This window comes from Hypanus sabinus, chromosome 23 (assembly GCF_030144855.1).
Source record: "Hypanus sabinus isolate sHypSab1 chromosome 23, sHypSab1.hap1, whole genome shotgun sequence".
Lineage (NCBI taxonomy): Eukaryota > Metazoa > Chordata > Chondrichthyes > Myliobatiformes > Dasyatidae > Hypanus > Hypanus sabinus.
The window spans coordinates 14,468,411-14,489,039 of record NC_082728.1 but is presented as its reverse complement, the minus strand read 5'-3'; the positions used below and the strand labels follow the sequence as shown (position 1 = coordinate 14,489,039).

Genomic DNA, 20,629 nt, shown 5'->3' with positions numbered 1-20,629 from the left:
TTGGGTGTGTTCAGTCAATTCATGCACTCCTTGCTAAGGTTCACAGAAGTATAATGGGAGTCTAAGAGCAGAGGGCACAGCCTCAGTATAGAATAAAAGGGCATCCTCTTAGAACAGAGATCTTTATCCAAACAGTGGTGAATCAGTGGAATTCATTGCCGTGGACAGCTGTGAAGGCCAAGTCGTTGGGTATTTAAAGCAGAGATTGATAGGTTCTTGATCAATAAGGATGTTAAAGGTTAAGGGGAGAAGGCAGTTGAGAGGAATAGTAAATCAGCCAAGATGGAATGGTGGAACAGACTCAATGGGCCAAATGGCCAAATTCTGCTCTTCTATCTTATGGTCTTATTAAGTTGGCGAACCAGAAGTTTGTGCCTTGATGTATGGGTCACTACTCCAACTCTAACCTTCAGTAAAGATGTTGGTTGGAAGGAATGGGTAAAGTTGGGTCCAGATTGATAAAAACTATGAGTGGAATCAAATCTGAAAGGATGTTTTGAGAGAGTAAGGCACAGCAGTACAGTTTTAACCTTGTTATAGATTTATAGCGGCTGGATCAGAATGAGGTTTGATATCATTGGCGCGTGTCATGAAATTTGTTCTGCGGCAGTAGTACAATGCGATACCTAATAATTAAAAAATCTGTAAATTATCATTAGAAATATATTTTTTAAATTACTTAGTTAAGTAGTGCAACAAGAGAGCTACAAAAGAAACAAAAGCAGTCAGGTAGTGTACATCGGTTCATTGTCCATTCAGAAATCTGATGGTGGAGGAGAAGAAGCTGTTTCTAAAATGTTGAGTGTGTGGCTTCAGGCTCCTGTACCACCTCCTTGATGTTAGCAATGAGCACCTCCTTGGCCGATGAGGGTCCTTAATGAGTCGATGTCTTTTGAAGGTGTCCTGGTTATTGGGGAGGCTAGTGTCCAGGATGCAATTGGCAGAGTTTGCAAATTTCTGCAGCTTTTTCTGACCCTGTGCATATGAGCCTCCATACCAGACAGCGACGCCACCATTTGGAATGCTCTCCACTGTACATTTGAAATGTTTATTTATTTTTAATTTATTGAGATGCAGTGTAGAATAGGTCTTCCTGGCCCCTTCGAGTCATGCTGTCCAATGATCCTAATCGCAAGCAATTTACAATGACCAATTAACCTACCAACTGGTAGGTCTTTGGACTGTGGGAGGAAACCAGAGCACCCGGAGGAAACCCACATGGTCATGGGGAGAACGTACAAACTCCTTACAGGCAGCGGAGAGAAATTAACCCCAGTTCCTTGTACTATAAAGCTTCATGCTAGCCGCTACACTACAGTGCTACTAAGCGATACAAGAAGTCAGAATGCTGTTGACGATACATTTCAAATATCTAGGTGACTTTCTTTAGAGGACTAGTAAATCCAATAATATGGTTTCAGCTTTGATGAAAAACTACCCTACCCTGCTGGAATGCTACTGTTTGGCTGTTTTTAATAGTTATCAAGCAACTGGGACCTGCTTGCTGCTCTTCAACCCTTTGAGAAAAAAAACTGGAAGATATTCCATTGAAAACTTAAAATATTGTTCTAGAGACACAAGAGAGTGTAGGTGCTGGGAATTTGGATCCGAGTGCATTACAGCAATTGACAACTGACAGCAGAATGATGTCTAAATTATAGCTCTCCTCGAGCTATGTGAAGTATTTGAAATGACACAAGAGTAAGTTCCCTGTTCTCATTCACCACTCAACAACTGTGAGGGAGGATCCTCTGACGTAGTTTACTACCCTGACGCCCCCCCCCCACCAAATTGTTCTGTTACCATAGCTGCAAAGAGAATATAAGCAGAACTGTTTATTCATGATAAATGCCAGGAACCAACAGTAAAACACTGTGAAACTCTATAGTCTCATCTATGTCATACAACTGCAGACTCTGACAGTTCAATAGATGGCTGTCTCAGACTTCAGAAAGCTGTACTGATGATGAACTTGCTTATTGCTCATTAAGCTTTTTAGTAATTTTTGTTGAATATGAGTTCCTGACAGTCTTCTTTTAAAATGATTAGCAGTGGATATCTCACTAAACTGAAGTATCAGTACATGTTAAGAGGAGCACTTTCAAGCATATTCAGTGCAGAATTTTAGATTATCTCAAAGTTTGTACTTCAGGGGACAAAAACATCCATTAATGTGTATTTACATATCTACCAATTACAAATTTACTTGGAATTGTTTCATTTGATCACAGAGCTGAAGCGATAAGTAATATAGAAAGTTTAAAACTGACACCCAATTATTTAGGAATCTCCTTGGAAACAAGATTTTTTTCTTGCAAAACACGTTACTATCACTAAACAGTGTACCGAGCCAGTGGGTGGGGAGAGCTGTCAGCACACGCACTTCCTGTTAGTCATAACACATATGACTGGCTTTTCAAAACACACCCCTCAATAAAGCCTCAAGGACATTAAAGGTTACCTGGGAAAACTGTTATGCGTTATGGCAGTTTGGAGTTCTGGAGTGCTAATTTCTTTTATCAAATAACTGTTAAATAACATTCGGCTTAAGTTGAAGGACATCAACCTATCTGTGTTTAAGCACTTCCTGCTTCCAGTAATGTGGAAATGTGGGTGTTTCAGCAGACTATTATTAAGTGTTTTTAAGTAACAAAGAACAGTAAGTTTATTATGTGCATGTGATGGTTTTAGATTGTTGTAGTCATACAGTCATAGAGAAGCACAGCATAGAAACAGGCCCTTTGGCCCATCTAGTCCATGCCAAAACCAACGAAACCTACTCCCAACGACATACATCAGGACTATAGAACTCAATTTCCCAGCTACCCATGTACTTATCCAGACCTCATAAAAGTTGAGATCGAGCTCGCAAGGACCACTTGTGCTGGCAGCTCGTTCCACACTCTCATGACCCTCTGAGTGAAGAAGTTTCCCTTCATGTTCTCCTTGAACTTCTCACCTTTCACCCTTGAACCATGACTTCTGGTTGTAGTCCCACTCAACCTCAGTGGAAAAAGCCTGCTTGCATTATAAATACAATAATTGGTTTAATGTTAAAGGTATCTCAATTGCTAGAGTTTTATCCATTGAAGCAGGTTCTAAGTTCAAATCACACATAGGGAATTCGAGCACTAGGGCGATATCCATGTGCATTTCTGAGAAATATATTATTATTTCCATATCTGATATAGGAGAAGGCCACCATTCCCCATCATACTTATCCTTAACACCAGATGTTCCTATATTCCCATTAATTCTCCTCCTCCTCTTTCCTCGCCCCCACCCCTCTGCACATAGATTCTACTACTTGCTAAACACTGACGTGTCCCTATCTCACTTGAATATAAGGCCTGCTGGCTACCCTCACCTGGTTTACCCTACCTGTCGAAGCGTCACATGCAAACAGCTACTTGGAGCCACAGGTGAGAGCTGAGTTGCCCCAGAATGGACACAACAAGCCCCTACATCAGAGGCTTGCCACTCTTCACCTGGACACGCCATACAACCCCAAAAAATTCTAACGTGCCCTGGCTACTGCTAAACATTCCCGCTATTTGAAATGAAAGAGGCCACAATCAGAGTGGGGAAAAAAATGAACAGATCTTCAAAGATTCAAAATACATTTAGTATCAAAGAATGTATAAATTGTACAACCTTAAGATTTGTCTGCTTAAGGCAGCCATGAAGCAAAAAATCTGAATCAACCCAATTAAAAGAAAATAAAAACCAACACCCAATGCACGGAGAAAAAAGAGAAAAAAAAGCAAATTATGCAAACAATAGAAGCGAGCAACAGCATTCCAAACCAAACTGAGCCGTTAGATCCAGATCCCCGGAGCAGCCCAGAGTAGGCCTGAAGCCTCGGTCTCAGTTCATCATATTAGCGGGACAAATCACCGCAAAGTTCGCAGACCGAAGCTCAGCAGCTGGGGCAGTCTCACAGCCTTAGTGTGAAATCAGCCTGACCATTGCCTCTGGTCCCAACACCCTGCCTTTCCAGTCTATGGAACTATGAAAATGGACAAGGGAGAGCCAGTGGATGTAGTGTAACTGGACTTCCAGAAAGCTTTTGATAAAGTCCCACATAGGAGATTAGTGGGCAAAATTAGGGCACATGGTATTGGGGGCAGAGTACTGACATAGATTGAAAATTGGCTGGCTGACAGGAAACAAAGAGTAGCGATTAACGGGTCCCTTTCAGAATGGCAGGCTGTGACCGGTGGGGTACCGCAAGGTTCGGTGCTGGGACCGCAGCTGTTTACAATATACATTAATGATTTAGATGAAGGGATTAAAAGTAACTTTAGCAAATTTGCTGATGACACAAAGCTGGGTGGCAGTGTGAAATGTCAGGAGGATGTTATGAGAATGCAGGGTGACTTGGACAGGTTGGGTGAGTGGGCAAATGTATGGCAGATGCAGTTTAATGTGGATAAATGTGAGGCTATCCACTTTGGTGGCAAGAACAGGAAGGCAGATTACTATCTAAATGGAGTCAAGTTAGGAAAAGGGGAAGTACAACGAGATCTAGGTGTTTGTGTACATCAATCAATGAAACTAAGCATGCAGGTACAGCAGGCAGTGAAGAAAGCTAGTGGCATGCTGGCTTTTATAACAAGAGTAATTGAGTATAGGAGTAAAGAGGTCCTTCTGCAGCTGTACAGGGCCCTGGTGAGACCCCACCTGGAGTATTGTGTGCAGTTTTGGTCTCCAAGTTTGAGGAAGGACATTCTTGCTATTGAGGGAGTGCAGCGTAGGTTCACAAGGTTAATTCCCGGAATGGCGGGACTGTCATATGTTGAAAGATTGGAGCGACTGGGCTTGTATACATTGGAATTTAGAAGGATGAGAGGGGATCTGATTGAAACATATAAAATTATTAAGAGATTGGAGGCAGGAAGCATGTTCCCACTGATGGATGAGTCCAGAACTAGAGGCCACAGTTTAAGAACAAGGGGTAGGCCATTTAGAACAGAGATGTGGAAAACTTTTTCACCCAGAGAGTGGTGGATATGTGGAATGCTCTGCCCCAGAAGGCAGTGAAGGCCAAGTCTCTGGATGCATTCAAGAGAGAGTTAGATAGAGCTCTTATAGATAGCGGGGTCAAGGGATATGGGGAGAGGGCAGGAACGGGGTACTGATTGTGTATGATCAGCCATGATCATAGTGAATGGTGGTGCTGGCTAGAAGGGCCGAATGGCCTACTCCTGCACCTACTGTCTATTGTCTATCTGGGCTGGTGTTTAAATTGTTCGAAACAGCAGATGGTGCCTTGCATTAGGAGCTGGGCCCCACCTCAGTGAAACAGCCTGGTCTAGACCACTCCACCCAGTGATTCACTCTAGGCCTAGTCCTTGCCGCCGAGCTTGAAGCCTTCTTCAAACTGGCTTGGCACTTAGAGCAATCCAACCTTGCAAGTGGGTTAGGTGGACGGGCATCCTCTGCCTTGACTCCTCCACTCTGAATTGCTCACTCCAACTCCATCTGCATCAACTTGGCAATGCACAAACATGGCTCATCCCTCAAATTCACTTCCCCTTCATTCACTTCTTCATTGTTTGCGGTGATAGTTTACCAAAATTTACTTCAGTAAAAGTGTTATTAATGATGTTTTCAGTCAAATTTCTTACCCTTCAAACTACTAGTAAGCTGGCACTCATCTTCAGTAGTGCCACTTTAAACCAGAAGTTGTCTTCAAATTTTAACACTTTTTTCAGTAAAGATTACATCTGATGGAGAGGTTTGTCAAAACTGAGACTGTGGTCTACATTCAACTTTGGATCAGGATATTGCTGCCTATTTTTTTTATTACTTAGAATGATCAGGAATGTTTTCAGTGCTGGAGCGTAGGAATCTGAGTAATTCTTCAACAGAGGAGTAATTGAAGTTTGCTTTCACCTACTTTCCACTAAGATGGTTTGAACTAGAAATGTGTGATGGCGTAAAATATAAATAACTGTTCAGAACAATATGTGGATCTGAACCATGCCAATATCTATGCAGCCTTTGAGAGAGAAAGAGATTAACTTCATTTGTCATGTGCATATTGAAACTCCAAAATGTATCATGAAATGTGTCATTTGTGTCAACAACCAATAAAGTCCAAATATGTGAGACAGGAGAAATTCTGCAGATGCTGGGAATCCGAGCAACACACACAAAATGCCGGAGGAACTCAGCAGGTCAGGCAGCACCGATGGAAAAAAAGTGCAGTCTATGTTTTGGGCTGAGACTCTTCGGCAGGACTGGAGAAAAAAAAGATGAGGAGTAAGAGTTAGGAGGGGAAGAAGAACCAGAAGGTGATAGGTGAAACGTGGGGTGGGGTGAGGGGTGAAGTGAAAAGATACAGGGCTGGAGAGGGGGGAGTCTGATAGGAGAGGACAGAAGGCCACGGAAGAAAGGAAAGGAGGAGGCAATGGGCGGGCAAGGAGATAAAGTGAGAGAGGGGAAAGGGAATGGGAATGGGGGGGGAGGCAATACCAGAAATCTGAAAAATTGATGTTCATGCCATCAAGTTGGAGGCTACCCAGACAGAATATAAGTTGTTGCTCCTCCAACCTGAGTGTGGCCTCATCATGACAGTAGAGGAGGCCATGGACTGACATGTTGGAATGGGATTGGGAAGTGGAAGTAAAATGGGTGGCCACTGGGAGATCTCACTTTTTCTGGCGGATGGAGCATAGGTGCGTGGCGAAGCAGTTTCCCAATCAATGTCAGGTCTCACTGATATTTAGGAGGCCACACTGGGAGCACCAAATACAGTAGATGATCCCAACAGGCTCACAGCTGAGATGTCGCCTCACCTAGAGGGGCTGTTTGGGGTCTTGAATGGCAGTGAGGGAGGAGGTGTAGGGGCAATTGTAGCACTTGTCTGCAGGCAAGGACAATTGCCAGGATAGAGATCTGTGGGGGAGGGATGGATGGGCAGGGAGTTTCGTAGGCAGCGGGGAGGGAGGGAAAGATGTGCTTGGTGGTGTGATCCATTGGAAATGGCGGAAGTTCCAGAGAATTATGTGCTGGACGCGGAGGCTGGTAGGGTGGTAGGTGAGGAAGAAAAGAACCCTATCCCTAGTGGGGCAGCAGGAGGATGGGATGAGGCCAGACGTGCATGAACTGGAAGAGATGTGGTTGAGGGCAGTGTGATGGTGGATAGAGGGAAGCCACTTTCTTTGAAGAAGGAGGGTATCTTCATTCTGGAACGAACAGCCTCATCCTGAGAGCAGATGTGGTGGAGAGAGAGGGATTGAGAGAAGTAACAGGAGGGGAAGAGTTATACTTCCAGGTAGCTGTGAGAGTCAGTGGGCTTATAATAGTCATCAGTAGATAAGCTGTCTCCAGAGATAGAGACAGATAGATCAAGAAATTTGCGCTGGGAGCAGCCCTCCAGTGTTATCAACACACCTACAAAAACACTCATGACCTTTGGCAAATGAAACACAGCACACAGCATAAGACTGTACAGCAAGTACAGGCCCATCAGGTTTTGTACCTTTGCTCTGGAGTATCGCTGTTTCGTTTGGCTGTATTCACAGGTATTAATTTTTGACAATTAAACTTGAACTTGAAACTTGTCCTTTAAACCAGGCTCTATTAAGTTTAAAGGGATCCAGGATCCAGGGCTCCGGTAAGTTTAAAAGGAACACAGTGACTCTAAAGGGTGGGAACAATCGGGCCCTAGTGAATTTAAAGGGATCACAGGAAGCAGGGTCTCACTGAGAGTCACGGGTGCATGGGAAACATCACCTGGTGAATTGGATGCCAAAACATCAGAATGCTTTATAATCCGATAGTGAACTATTGGAGCATTACTGTAATATCTGGCCCCAGCTCTGCACACTGGAATTAATGCTGAGTTTGTTATTGGACACTCAGCAAAAGGTAAGTAAGCATGTGCAAGTACATTATTATCTTTATCTGTTTAATCCTTGCAGTTTAGGAAATCCAGCATGATACCTGATACCAAGTGCTATTACAATGTCATAAAATTATGCCGGTCAGATTTCCTTTGAAGTGTGTATCTGGTTAAGAAAAGTTTTGTAGTCTGCGCGGAAGACAAAGGGAGTGGGTGATGCAAACGGAGAGCCTGACCCCCATATCGACAAACGTTATCATCCAAGTATTGGTTTGTGTATGGTTGTTGTACAAGTCCATCTATGGCGAGGACAGCAGGGCTAGAAATAGCACGATAGGAATGAGTTAAAGGAAAGGACCGGGACCAGCATTTTGTGTATGTTACTCTGGATTCCCAGCATCTGCAGAATCTCTTGTGTTTATGTTGTAATGCCAAATGGGACAGAGGGGTATCTCAATGAGTGAGAGACATACAATTACAGTGAGAAATTGAGTTAACACTTCAGACCTTTCTGGTTCACATGAATGTTGGACTGAACTATCACTATCTTCTTTCTCTTCACAGGTCTGCCTGACCTGCAGAGTATTTCGAGTATAATCCATAAGCACTACCTCACTGCTTTTTTTGCACTACTTCTTTAATTTAACTTTTTCAAATATACTGTAATTCACAGTTTTATTATCATGTTTAGCAACATACTAACTTACTGCTCATTATGATACTGGTGTTTAGGGCAACAATGAAAGTCCTCTATCACTGGCAGCGTTCAGGGCTTTCTTCATCACATTAATAGCTTCCTCGCGGTTTTTACTACTGTCAGTCATGTAAGTCCCACGTGGACACTCAGGGCTCAGATGAAGAAGGATTCTTCATTGCTATTTCCATAACAATTTTGTTTTACTGGTCAGGGTTGTGAGCTGAAACCCTGAACCTGAAGGACTGGTGGACCACTCTTAGTCTGGCCTCTGTCCTTTGACCTGTTTGGCATGGTTGTCCATACTAAGAGCCAAAGCATTAAGCCCTGGCTCCAGCCAGAATAGCTCTCCAGGTCAATGAGGCACAAAAGCCTCCAAACCAAATGACAAGGTTCTGGTCCTCTTGGAGGATTGTAATGTACTGCTGCCACACAACATCAAATTTCACAGCATATGCCAGTGATATTAAAGCTGATTATGATGTTTTATTTGCTTTCCTTTAAAGTTCAGATATCTCGCTTTTCAATTACTTTTGGTAGCGAGATATGCCTTCAATAAAAGTTGGCATTTCCGGCAGCAGTAACTTGAGTGATCAGGAATTTGTTGTCATTCAATCGTAATGAATTGAACATATAGTTATTTACTTACTGAATGACGCTTACTTGTACTGGAATCAATTCACACGAACTGTCAGGAAACATGCTTGAAACATGTGGCAGGAAACATATGTCTTTGCTGATATTTCCTGCTACAATTGGCCAATGCAATTTAATTCAGACTTCTCCCCATGTAGTGGAATACCAAGTTTATCTACCATGAGCCATTTCTTTTTCTGCTTCCGGTTGTGTGGCTTGACCCAGCTTGTACCTCATGATGATCGCATCAAGTCCGGCCACAATTACTGAGACTGCACTGAACTTCTGCAGCCCTGTGGAATGTACTGGACCGGAAGCAGACCTTCTATGGTGTAACCTGCCAACCGGCAGCTCTGATGCTCTGGAGTCACATATAGCCCAGTAACAGCAGGCATTTATGAACCTGGTGGATTTTACAACAATTTGGTAGCTTCCTTGTGGTACTAACCTCTAATTCAGTTTACCGGACTTGACTTCCCCAGGTAATAAGCATATTGCTGAATCATTTGGCCAGAGCTCCAGATAACGTCCAATAACTGTACCACCAGGCCACGTCATTTTTGTGGTAGCATTATTTCGGGTTGAAGGTCTCCTGAGCACTTGCAGTTGTGAGTTTCTTTTGATTTTAGTTTTTCTTCACTTTTCAGTGCCACCTGGTCCTATGTACATTGCCGACTGTTCTCAGAGAGCTGCCCACTTCCACCACCCTTTTCAAAGTGGTGGACCATAGTTCATATGGGTGAAGGGATTTTTCATCCAGACTGATCAACTGCCTCACTTTGTGAACATATGTTAATGAATCAGAGGTCCTCAATAGTGGAAAATATGACTCCAAGTGTAGGTACGGACAGGAATAGTTCAGAACGATGAAGTTATTTTCCATTTCGGGCATTCTGAAAATGTTTTGTACATCATTGGGGAAGTGGAGGGATGGATTAGTAAGTTTGATGATGATGCAAAAGTTGAAGGTGTTGTGGATAGTGTGGAGGGGTGTCAGAGGTTACAGTGGAACATTGATATGATTCAAAACTGGGCTGAGAAGTAGCAGATGGAGTTCAACCCAGATAAGTGTGGAGTGGTTCATTTTGGTAGGTCAAATATGAATGCAGAATATAGTATTAATAGTAAGACTCTTGGCAGTTTGGAGGATCAGAGGGATCTTGGGGTCCGAGTCCATAGGGCACTCAAAGCAGCTGCGCAGGTTGACTCTGTGGTTAAGCAGACATATAGTGTATTGGCCTTCAACAATCATAGAATTGAATTTAGGAGCCGAGAGGTAATGTTGCAGCTATATAGGACCCTGGCCAGACCCCACTTGGAGTACTGTGCTCAGTTCTGGTTGTCTCACTACAGGAAGGATGTGGAAACCATAGAAAGGATGCAGAAGAGATTTACCAGAATATTGCCTGGATTGGGGAGCATGCCTTATGAGAATAGGTTGAGTGAACTCGGCCTTTTCTCCTTGGAGCGACGGAGGATGAGAGGTGACCTGATAGAGGTGTATAAGATGATGAGAGGCATTGATCATGTGGATAGTCGGAGGCTTTTTCCCAGAGCTGAAATGGTTGCCACAAGAGGACACAGGTTTAAGGTGCTGGGGAGTAGGTACAGAGGAGATGTCAGAGGTAAGTTTTTTACTCAGAGAGTGGTGAGTGCGTGGAATGGGCTGCTGGCAATGGTGGTGGAGGCAGATACGTCTTTTAAGAGACTTTTGGATAGGTACATGGAGCTTAGAAAAACAGAGGGCTATGGGTGGGCCTAGTGGTTTCTGGGGTGGGGACATGTTTGGCACAACTTTGTGGGTCAAAGGGCCTGTATTGTGGTGTAGGTTTTCTTTGTTTCTACCTAATCAAAAACACAAAGAGATTCTGCAGAAAATTCCATTGGTATGGATGACATGTAACTTTCAAGAAATACTACTACAGCCAATTAAATAGTGTTTTATTTCACTACAATTTAGGGATCATGCTCTTACATTTCCCCAGATTAGAAAAGTGGAGAGATATTCATCAGCAAAAGAAAAATTCTCTTTAGATTCTTCTTCTTAAGCAGTCCCTAGGGACTGGGGGAGGTTTGCTTCAGTTCTGGCTTTGTGGGTTCTGAAGATCTGATAAGGCAATGTGAGAATGGCCAACTCTTCCAGAGACGGGGCCAGGCAGCGTTCAGGATGGGTAGTTTATTAGCTAGTAAGGAGGTTGGGTTCTTCCATGCTCATTTTCCATGTGCTCTCCATATTCCCAAAGTATCTTCCTGAATGCTCTTCCTCTACATCAAGTGGCCATGGGCCAAGGATTTTCAAGAGCCACTGGGAATGCTGCACCTTCTTGAAGGAGGCTTTGGGCATATGCTTGAATGTGTATGTTTCGCAAAGTTCTCCTGCGACTGAGATCAGAACTAAATCTATGCAAGACATAACACAAATGTTTGTTTAAACCAGGGGGTTCCCAACCTTCTTAATACCATGGACCTTTATCATTAACCGAGGGGTCCAGGTTGGGAACCCCTGGTTTAATCTTCCATGGATCATAAAAGTACAAAGTTCAAAGTAAATTTATTGTCTAAGTACATACTGTATATCTCACCATATACTACCTTGAGAGTCATTTTCTTGCAGGCATCACCGGAAAACAAAGAAATGCAATAGCCAATGAAAAACTGTACACAAACAAAGACTAACAAACAACCAATGTACAAAAGACAAATTGTGCAAATATAGATAAACAAATATACACACAAAAAAATTAGATAGAGAAGTAAATGATACTGAAAACATGAGTTGTAAAGTCCCTTTCAGAGTTGTACAGTGTACTTTTGTTACCAGGCTGAATTACGATAGTAAAAGCAAAATGACAAAGCTGCAGTATTTCATTTCAATATTTCACTCAATAGTCAAGTAGGTACATGAATTTTGAGAACAGCAACAATTTTAACAAGAATTGATTGTGTTTCCTAAAAGGAAGTATTCATTGTCTGTAGCTAGCTGTAAAGTTTGTAAATTGTGTGGAAGTCATCTATGAGAAAACCGACAATAGATGAGAACTGGTCGTGATCCATAGAAGCCTTGAATTTCCCAGAATCTGGTTGTGAAATAGCATTTGGTGATGAATCACATGGTTTATTATTACATCAATCATGCGCTCTGAAAATCTAATTCTTCCCATGCAAAGTTGCTATGGAATGCAATGTTATACACAAGGCCGTTCAGTCCACTGCGATTATGCCAGTTCTTCAGGAAAACTGTGCCTAACAGACCTTTTCTCCGAGCTATATCCCAGCTTTCCAAGTCTGAAAGTGCCAGTCCATGAGCATATTTTTGCTGGACATTTGCTTGCACTTTTTGTGAGAGTGGAGTCGGGTGAAGAGGGGTACAGGTGTCCCCCCCTTTACAATGGTAGAGCATTCCTATGAAACCTTTCTTAAGCTGAAATGGCATTAAGTGAAGAACCATTAATTTATATGGGAAAAATTTTCTTAAAAGTGTAAACCCTCTTTGTAATGCAAAAACAGGTCACTAATGTAGTTCTTTTGTAAAAGCGAAGTGGCGTAAAGCGAACATTCGTAAAGCGGGGCACACCTGTATAGAGTGAGGGGCCTCCTCGTATTTCCTGGATCCCTTGTCCACCAGGATCACACTACTTTTCGTGCTTCTGCTGCTGGGATACACCCACTATTTCAAATTTGAGTGTGCTGTTCTGGCACCTGTTGCTCGAATCCACTGATCTCCTAGACTGAACTTGAGGGCTTCTCAGCAACAGTCCACCATCTTCATGAGTCAGACTGTACAAGTCTAGGTAAAGACGATCAGAATTATTCTTCCAGTGCTATGTTTGTCCCACTCCCAACAGGGAGGAGGCTATGTAGCATCCACGCCAGAACCACCAGATGCAAAAACAGTGACTTTCCCCAAGCAGTAAGGATGATCAACACCTCCACCCACTAACCCACCCCTCTACACCCCAAACCCCCATCACCACTACTTCATCATTTCCTTTCAAAGTCACCTCACGTTATGTATAGACACTCCTGTGCCTAACGTCACTTCATGGACATATATCAAGCTGCGCATATAAGCTATCTTTTGCATTTATATTTATTGCGTTTTTTTTTATTATTGTGCTCTTGGTGCTGCATCAGATCTGGAGTAACAATTATTTTGTTCCACTTTACACTCGCGTACTGGAAATGACATTAAACAATCTTAAATATACAGTATAACCTTAAGAAATACTACTCCAGCTAATGAAATAGTCTTTTGTTTTATTACAGTTTAGGGGACCTTGCTACTAGATTTCCCCACCTTGGGAAAGTGGAGAAAGGTTCACTGGCAAAGAAAAAGCACGTCACTCTCCTCCAACAGCCAATGCTGTTACCACTGCTTGGACCTCAGTGGCACAGTCCCGAAATTGTAGCAATCCTTTCAAAAATTGCTTCACAAGTTAAGCTGAGTGGAAATTTGGGACAATTCATCCCTACCCTTTGTGTTCCACACCACAGATAACGGCAAAATTTTTGAGTCAAATATGACATCCTGGGCTATTTACTGCAACACTTTTGTCACCCTTCCTTGTAACCTCACAATGACATTGCAGATAGCCAACTGAACTTGTATTACCAGATAAATTTGATTGCAAAGTAGAGTGGGAACATGTAAAACATGTCCTTCCCATTGTCATGTATTCAAATTCATTATTTTTAAAAGTGCACCTTTCACTATAAGGTCTAATTAAATCCCTGATGGAAACATCATTAGTTTCCACAAGTGTCTGTAAGACTATAAAACCATAAGACCTAGTAGCAGAATTAGGCCATTCGGCCCATTGAGTCTGCTATTCTATCATGGCTGAATTATTACTTCTCTCAATCCTTTTCTCCTGCCTTTTCTTCATAACCTTTGATACCCTGAATAATCAAGAACCTATCAATCGGCCTTAACTATACCCAATGACATGGCTTCCACAGCCGTCTGTGGCAATGAATTCCCCAGATTCACCACCCTCAGTCTAAAGAAATTCCTTCTCATCTCTGTTCTAAAGAAACATCCCACTACTCTGAGGCTGTGCCCTCTGCTGTTAGACTTGCCCACTATGGGAAACATCCTCTCTGCATCCACTCTAAAAAAACATTTCAATATTTGATAGTTTTGAATGAGATCCTTCCTCATTCTTCTAAACTTTGGCAAGAACAGTTGCTGAGCTAACAAGTACTCCTCATATGTTAATCTTCTCATTCCTGGAATCATTCTTGTGAATTTCCTCTGGACTCTTGAATCATCAAGGTGTAATTTCAATTATCTACAATGATCAAATATTTACCATTGTCTTTAAATAATAAATTCATTTCCTTCAAAAGCTCTACTTTCAAGTACCTCAGGAACTATTTCACAACTTGATATTAATCACCATGGTGTCATTATAAGTTGTAAAATTATTTCATTTTTGGTCTTAACAAACTGACAGTTAACCTTGTAACCCAGAATTCTAGTCTTTCTACATCCCTTCTTCCTGTTATAGGAATCAGAGATATTACAGGATATTTCAGGGCTTATTTCCTTTAAGTCATTAGGGGGAAGTAGAATTGTGTATCTAATATTCCAAAAGGAAAACTGTTGGTTAATACTGAAAGATTATAACATGGAAATGTGATGAATTTATTGCCAGTAATACTCCCTCAGATCATAATGGCCTAGAAATTGCAATATGCCTGGCAAAATGTATTAAGGCATTTCTATGAGGAATGCTTCATTATTTTTTGTGTGACTACCATTGTGTGGTGAGGTAATGCTTAGCAGAAGCATGCTAAGGACAAATGCTAAGGAGAAATTATGAGGGGTATAGAGAGGGTAAATGCAAGAAGCTGTTTCCACTGAGGTTAGGTGACACTGGAACTAGAGTTTATAGGTTAAGGGTGAAAGGTGAAATGTTTAAGGAAAACATGAGGTGGGGATTTCTTCACTCCAAGAAAGCATGGAATGAGCTCCTGGGGGAAATGGGGAATGTAGATGCAATTTCAACATTTCAAAGAAGTACGTTGATGGGAGGAGCATGGAGGACAATGGTCTAGATACAGGATGATGGGAGTAGGCAGAGTAGTAGTTTGGCATGGACGAGATAGGATGAAGGGCATGTTTCTGTACTGTAGCGCTCTTTGACTCTGTGACTCTATGAGGTGAGAAGGGGAGGAGGAGACACTTATTAGGGCAAGTGGGAGAGATAGAATTGGTGAGGGAAATGGTTAGCTGGAGGTTGTTGGTTCAGTTAGTGAGATGATTGAGATGGCCACTTGTGGAGATTACCTGATGGGCAGAGCCTGAAGGTAACAACAGCCAATAGTGACAGTGATCCCGAATGCAAAAAAAAACATAATCAGGCATCCAATATGGATACCTTGAATCAGTGGCAGGAACAGCGCAGAGAGGAGTAAATGAAAGTACAGAAGAGACAAGCAGAGCAACCATTGTGGGAGCGGCCATTGTTGGGAGTGGGCCAGAGGTGAGATTGGGGGTGTCAGGCTTTGACTCAAAGGAGGCTTTGGCTCAGCAGAGGTATTGGCTCTGGGTAAGTTGTTTGAGTAAGTTTCTGCTAAGTTTTCCCTTTTTCTTACTGAGTCGGGGGTACTGAGTGTAGTTTAAATGGCCATTGTGTGCTCTTTATTAAGGTGTCGGAATCCTGGGTCTTCCAGGGAACTCCATCTGCATGAAGTGCATCCAGCTGACGCTCCTTGAAGACCATGTTAGGGATCTGGAGCAGCAGCTGGATGACCTTTGGCTTGTACGGGAGAGAGAGGAGATCATTGATTGAAGTTACAGAGAAGTAGTTATCCCTAAGTTGCAGGAGGCAGCTAGTTGGGAGACTGTCAGGAGAAGAAACGGAAAGGTGAATAAGCGGTTAGCGCAGAGCACATCTGTGGCCATTCCCCTGAATGGTGAGTATGCTGTTTTGGATACTGTTGTAGGGGATGCCCTCCTGGGGAATGCCACAGAGACCAGGTTACGGTCACTGGGCATGGGTCCGTGGTGTGGAGGGGAAAGAGAGAGAAGAGGGGAGCAGTCATCAAAAGAACAGACAGGAGATTCTTTGAACGTGAACAAGGCTCCTGTTTGATATGTTGTCTTCCAGATGCCAGGGTCGGGGACATCTTGGATTGCATCTACAGTATTTTGGAGGGGGAGGGAGAGCTGCCACATGTCTTGGTATATATCGGTACCAATGACATAGGAAGGAAAAGCAATGAGGTCCTGAAGAGAGAATTTAGAAAGCTAGACAGAAAGCTGAGAAGCTGGACCTCCATTTTAGTAATCCTTGATTACTGCCTGTGCCACAGGCCAGCGAGGGGAGAAACAGGATGATTTGGCAGATACTGTATATGTGTGGCCGAGAAGCTGGTGCAGGGGGCAGGGGGCAGGGTTTCAGGTTCTGGGATCATTGGGATCTCTTCTGGGGGAGGTATGACCTGTACAAAAGGGACAGGTTGCACCTGAACCCAAGGGGGACTGATACTCTTGTGGGCAGGTTTGTTTCAGCCCTTAAGAAGGGTTTCACCTAGTTTGGCATGGGTATGGGAACCGGAGCGAAGGGACTCAGTGTAGGGCAGATGGTAAAAAAAAACAAAGATAGCGTGCAGTCTGACTGTCAGGATTGAGCAGCCAGCAGGGTGAGTATCAGTGCATTTGGGGTGCAGGATCAAAAAGGGTAACAACTCAAAGTGTTATATCTTAATGCATGGAGTATAAAAAATAAGGTGGGAGATCTTGTTGCACTTTTATAGATTTTATTATGCTGTGGCCATCACTGAACTGTGGCTGAAGGATGGTTGTAGTTGGGAGCTGAATGTCCAACTTTAGATATTGTGCTGGAAGGTTAGGAAGGTAGGCAGAGGGGCTGGCATGGCTCTGCTGGCATCAAATCATTAGAAAGATGTGGCATACGATCAGAAGATTTTGAATCTTTATGCATTGAGTTGAGAAATTGGAAGGGTAAAAGGACCCTGATAGCGATTATATATATAGGCCTCCAAATGGTAGCTGGGATGTGGACTACAGATTACAACAGGAAATAGAACAAGTATGTCAAAAGGGCAATGTTATCATAGGCATGGGAAATGTTAACATGCGGGTTGATTGAAAAGATCAGGTTGGTAATGGATCTCAAGAGAGTGAATTTGTTGGATGCCTATGAGATGACTTTTTGGAGCAGTTTGTCATTGAGCCTACGACGGGAAGAGCTATACTGGATTGGGTGTTACCAAATGAACTGGAGGCAATTAGGGAGCTTAAGGGAAAGGAACCTTTAGGAAGCAGTGATCACAGTATGACTGAGTTCAACTTCAAACCTGATAGGGAGAAAGTAAAGTCTGACATATCAGTATTTCAGTGAGTAAAGGGAATTACAGTGGCATGAGAGAGGAGTTGGCCAAAGTAAATTGGAAGGAGGTGTACGCTGAGATGACAGTAGAGCAGAAATGGCTTGCGTTTCCGGGAAAAATGAGGAAGGTGCAGTATAGATTTATTCCAAAAACAAAGACATATTCAAATGGCAAAATAGTACAACTGTGGCTAACAAGGGATGTGAAGGCTAATGTAAAAGCAAAAGAGAGGATGTACAGCAAAACAAAAATTAGCAGGAAGACAGAGGACTGGGAAGCTTTTAAAAACCTACAGAGAGCAACTAAAAGAACAATTAGGAAAGAAAAGATGAAATATGAAAGCAAGCTAGCAAACAATATCAAGGTGGACAGAAAAAGTACATAAAAATTAAAAAGGAGGTAACGATGGATATAGGACCTCTAGAAAATAAGGTTGAAAGAATAATAACGGGGGACAAGGAGATGGCAGATGAACTAAATGAGTATTTTGCATCAGTCCTCACTGTGGAAAACACCAGCAGTGTGCCGGGTGTTGAAGGGTGTGAGGAAAGAGAAGTGAGTGCAGTTACTATTACAGGGGAGGAGGTGTTCAAAAAGCTGGAAGACCTAAAGGTACATAAGTCACCTGAGCCAAATGAACTGCACCCTAGTTTTCTGAAAGAGGTAATGGTAGAGATGGTGAAGGCATTACTAAATGATCTTTCAAGAATCATTGGACTCTGGCATGGTTCCAAAGGCTAATTTGCAAGTTGAGTTGGTGGTGAGGAAGGGAAATGCAATGTTAGCATTCATTTCAAGAGGTCCAGAATATAAGAGCAGGGATGTGATGCTGAGGCTTTATAAGGCACTGGTGAGGCCTCACCTTGAGTATTGTGAACAGTTTTGGGCTCCTGATCTCAAAAAAGATGTGCTGGCATTGGAGTGGGGTCAAAGGAGGTTCACAAGCATCATTCTGGGAATGAAGGGGTTATCATATGAGGAACGTTTGTGGACTCTGGGCTTGTACTCATTGGAATTTAAAAGGATGAAGGGTGATCTCATTGAAACCTTTCGAATGTTGAAAGGCCTAACCAGTGTCGACGTGGAAAGGACTTTTCCCATGGTGTGAGAGTCTAGGACAAGAGGGCACAGCCTCAGGATAGAGGGGCATCCGTTTAAAACAGAGATGTGGAGAAATTTCTTTACCCAGAGGGTGGTAAATTTGTTACCACAGACAGCTTTGGAGGCCAGGTCAATGGGTGTATTTAAGGCAGAAATTGAAAGATTCGTCACTGGCCTCGGCATCAAAGGTTATAGGAGAAGGCCAGGGAATGGGGCTGAGGAGGGGGAGAAAAGGGATCAGCCATGATTGAATGGCGGAGCAGACTCGATGGGCCAAATGGCCTAACTTTGCTCATATGTCTTATGGTCTAACTCCATAGCAATGATACACATAAGTCCCTTTAGGTAAAGTCTTTGTGTAAAGTATTCGAAGATGTGAATATATTAGCCTCAGTACTTATTTAAAATAGTTTATTTACTAGATCACACTACTAAAAACTATTTAGCTACCAAAACTTTAAACTTCAGACTGAATGTTTATGACAACATTACACCATGTGACTCCGCTATCTAGTTGAATCAGAGTTAAAACACACAGATTCAGGGAAAACACATTCCATGCCTAATGGTACATCACAGCTAGGGGCCCCATCCATCTCCAGATAAGATCTGCTTCTGAGCAGCTGGAAGTCTCATGTACAGAGGGCCCAGATTTTTCTTTAAAAAAACTGGATTTTGCTGTTTAACCTTTGGAATTTTTCAGCAAATTTTCCATTCAGTTACACAGAAAAAACATGACAGAATAAATTGGCTGTTTTCCCGGAGACATTCTGTGCAGACAGAATGTAGCACCTGGGAAAACAGATACATTAAGGAGGGACGCCCACAAGATACTGGATATTATTTTTTTTAACATATCCTTTAAACACAGGAATTAACCTTTTATAGCTGAACAGAAGATTAGGGGTTAAAAAGATCTTCAAGGTCTTGAGTTCATGCTTTATGTATGTATGTACGTATGTAAACTGTGTTGAAATGTCTCAAAAATGTCTTCTTTCAGTTGACACGAAAGACCCTAGTGCGCTACTCTAAAGAATGGTAACTTTTTGTTAGTATCTTAGCCAAGCTTCTCAGACCACTTTCAGTAAAACTGCCATCTCTTTCCCGCTGCTTTCTGCAATGAGTCAGTAGCTTCTCCCCATGACTGCTTGGAGTTTCTGCAGGCTCTGGTTTCCTCCCAAATTCCAAAGACGTATGGGTTAGTAGGTTAATTATTCATGGACGTACTTGGGCTCATTGGTGGGAAGGGCCTGTGACGGTGCTGTATCTCTAAATAAAAAAATAACATAAATGACCTGGGCATTTACAAATAGTTTTTATTTTTAACTTCTTTCAAGTTTATGTTAGCGATACCGCACAGATTAGGCCCTTCCAGCTATTCGAGCCACACAGTGTCAACCACCCCCAACAAATAAGCCCAAGCTAATTATGGGACAATTTACAACGACCAGTGAACCTACCCTGTATGTCGTTAGACATACAACACCATCCCAAGCTGTATAAGTATTGCACTAGCCATCACACCACTGTTGATAGTATGAGGAATGTTATTATGTGCAAATTAATTACTGAAGTTCTGATATTAGAGCAGTGACTACACTTTAGATGTAGTGACAGGTTTGGAGTCACCTTGGTGTGCAGAAAAACACATTTAAAATTACAATTCTGTTTTTGTACTTTTCTATTTGTGCAAGTGATTCCCTTAAACTTTACAGAATATTTTGTTTTACAAATGATACTCATGAAATATAATCACTTCCAAGAGCTTTACCAGAATCAACAGCTTGCAATATTTTGTTTAACCTTGTAGCTAGTTCTGGGAAAAGACACTCCGCGTCTTTGTTCTCTAACCCAGCTGATGCTTTTTCTCTGTGTAGCTTGTGCCAATGTGATTAGTTTGTGCGAGAATGTCATGGTAAGATAGTCAAGATTGTTCAACATGACTCTGGTTCCTTTTGAGGCCATTGTGAAAAGGTCTGGAGCAC

General features: G+C 42.5%; 1 long non-coding RNA gene across 1 annotated transcript in view; it reads left to right on the top strand.

Annotated features, from left to right (window-relative positions):
- Positions 1-7,460: 7,460 nt before the first annotated feature.
- LOC132379992 (uncharacterized) overlaps positions 7,461-20,629 on the top strand; it is a 30,916-nt gene continuing 17,747 nt past the window's right edge. Inside the window, exon 1 of the long non-coding RNA XR_009507595.1 lies at positions 7,461-7,532. This is a non-coding gene — a long non-coding RNA (uncharacterized LOC132379992). The remainder of the gene's footprint in view (positions 7,533-20,629) is intronic.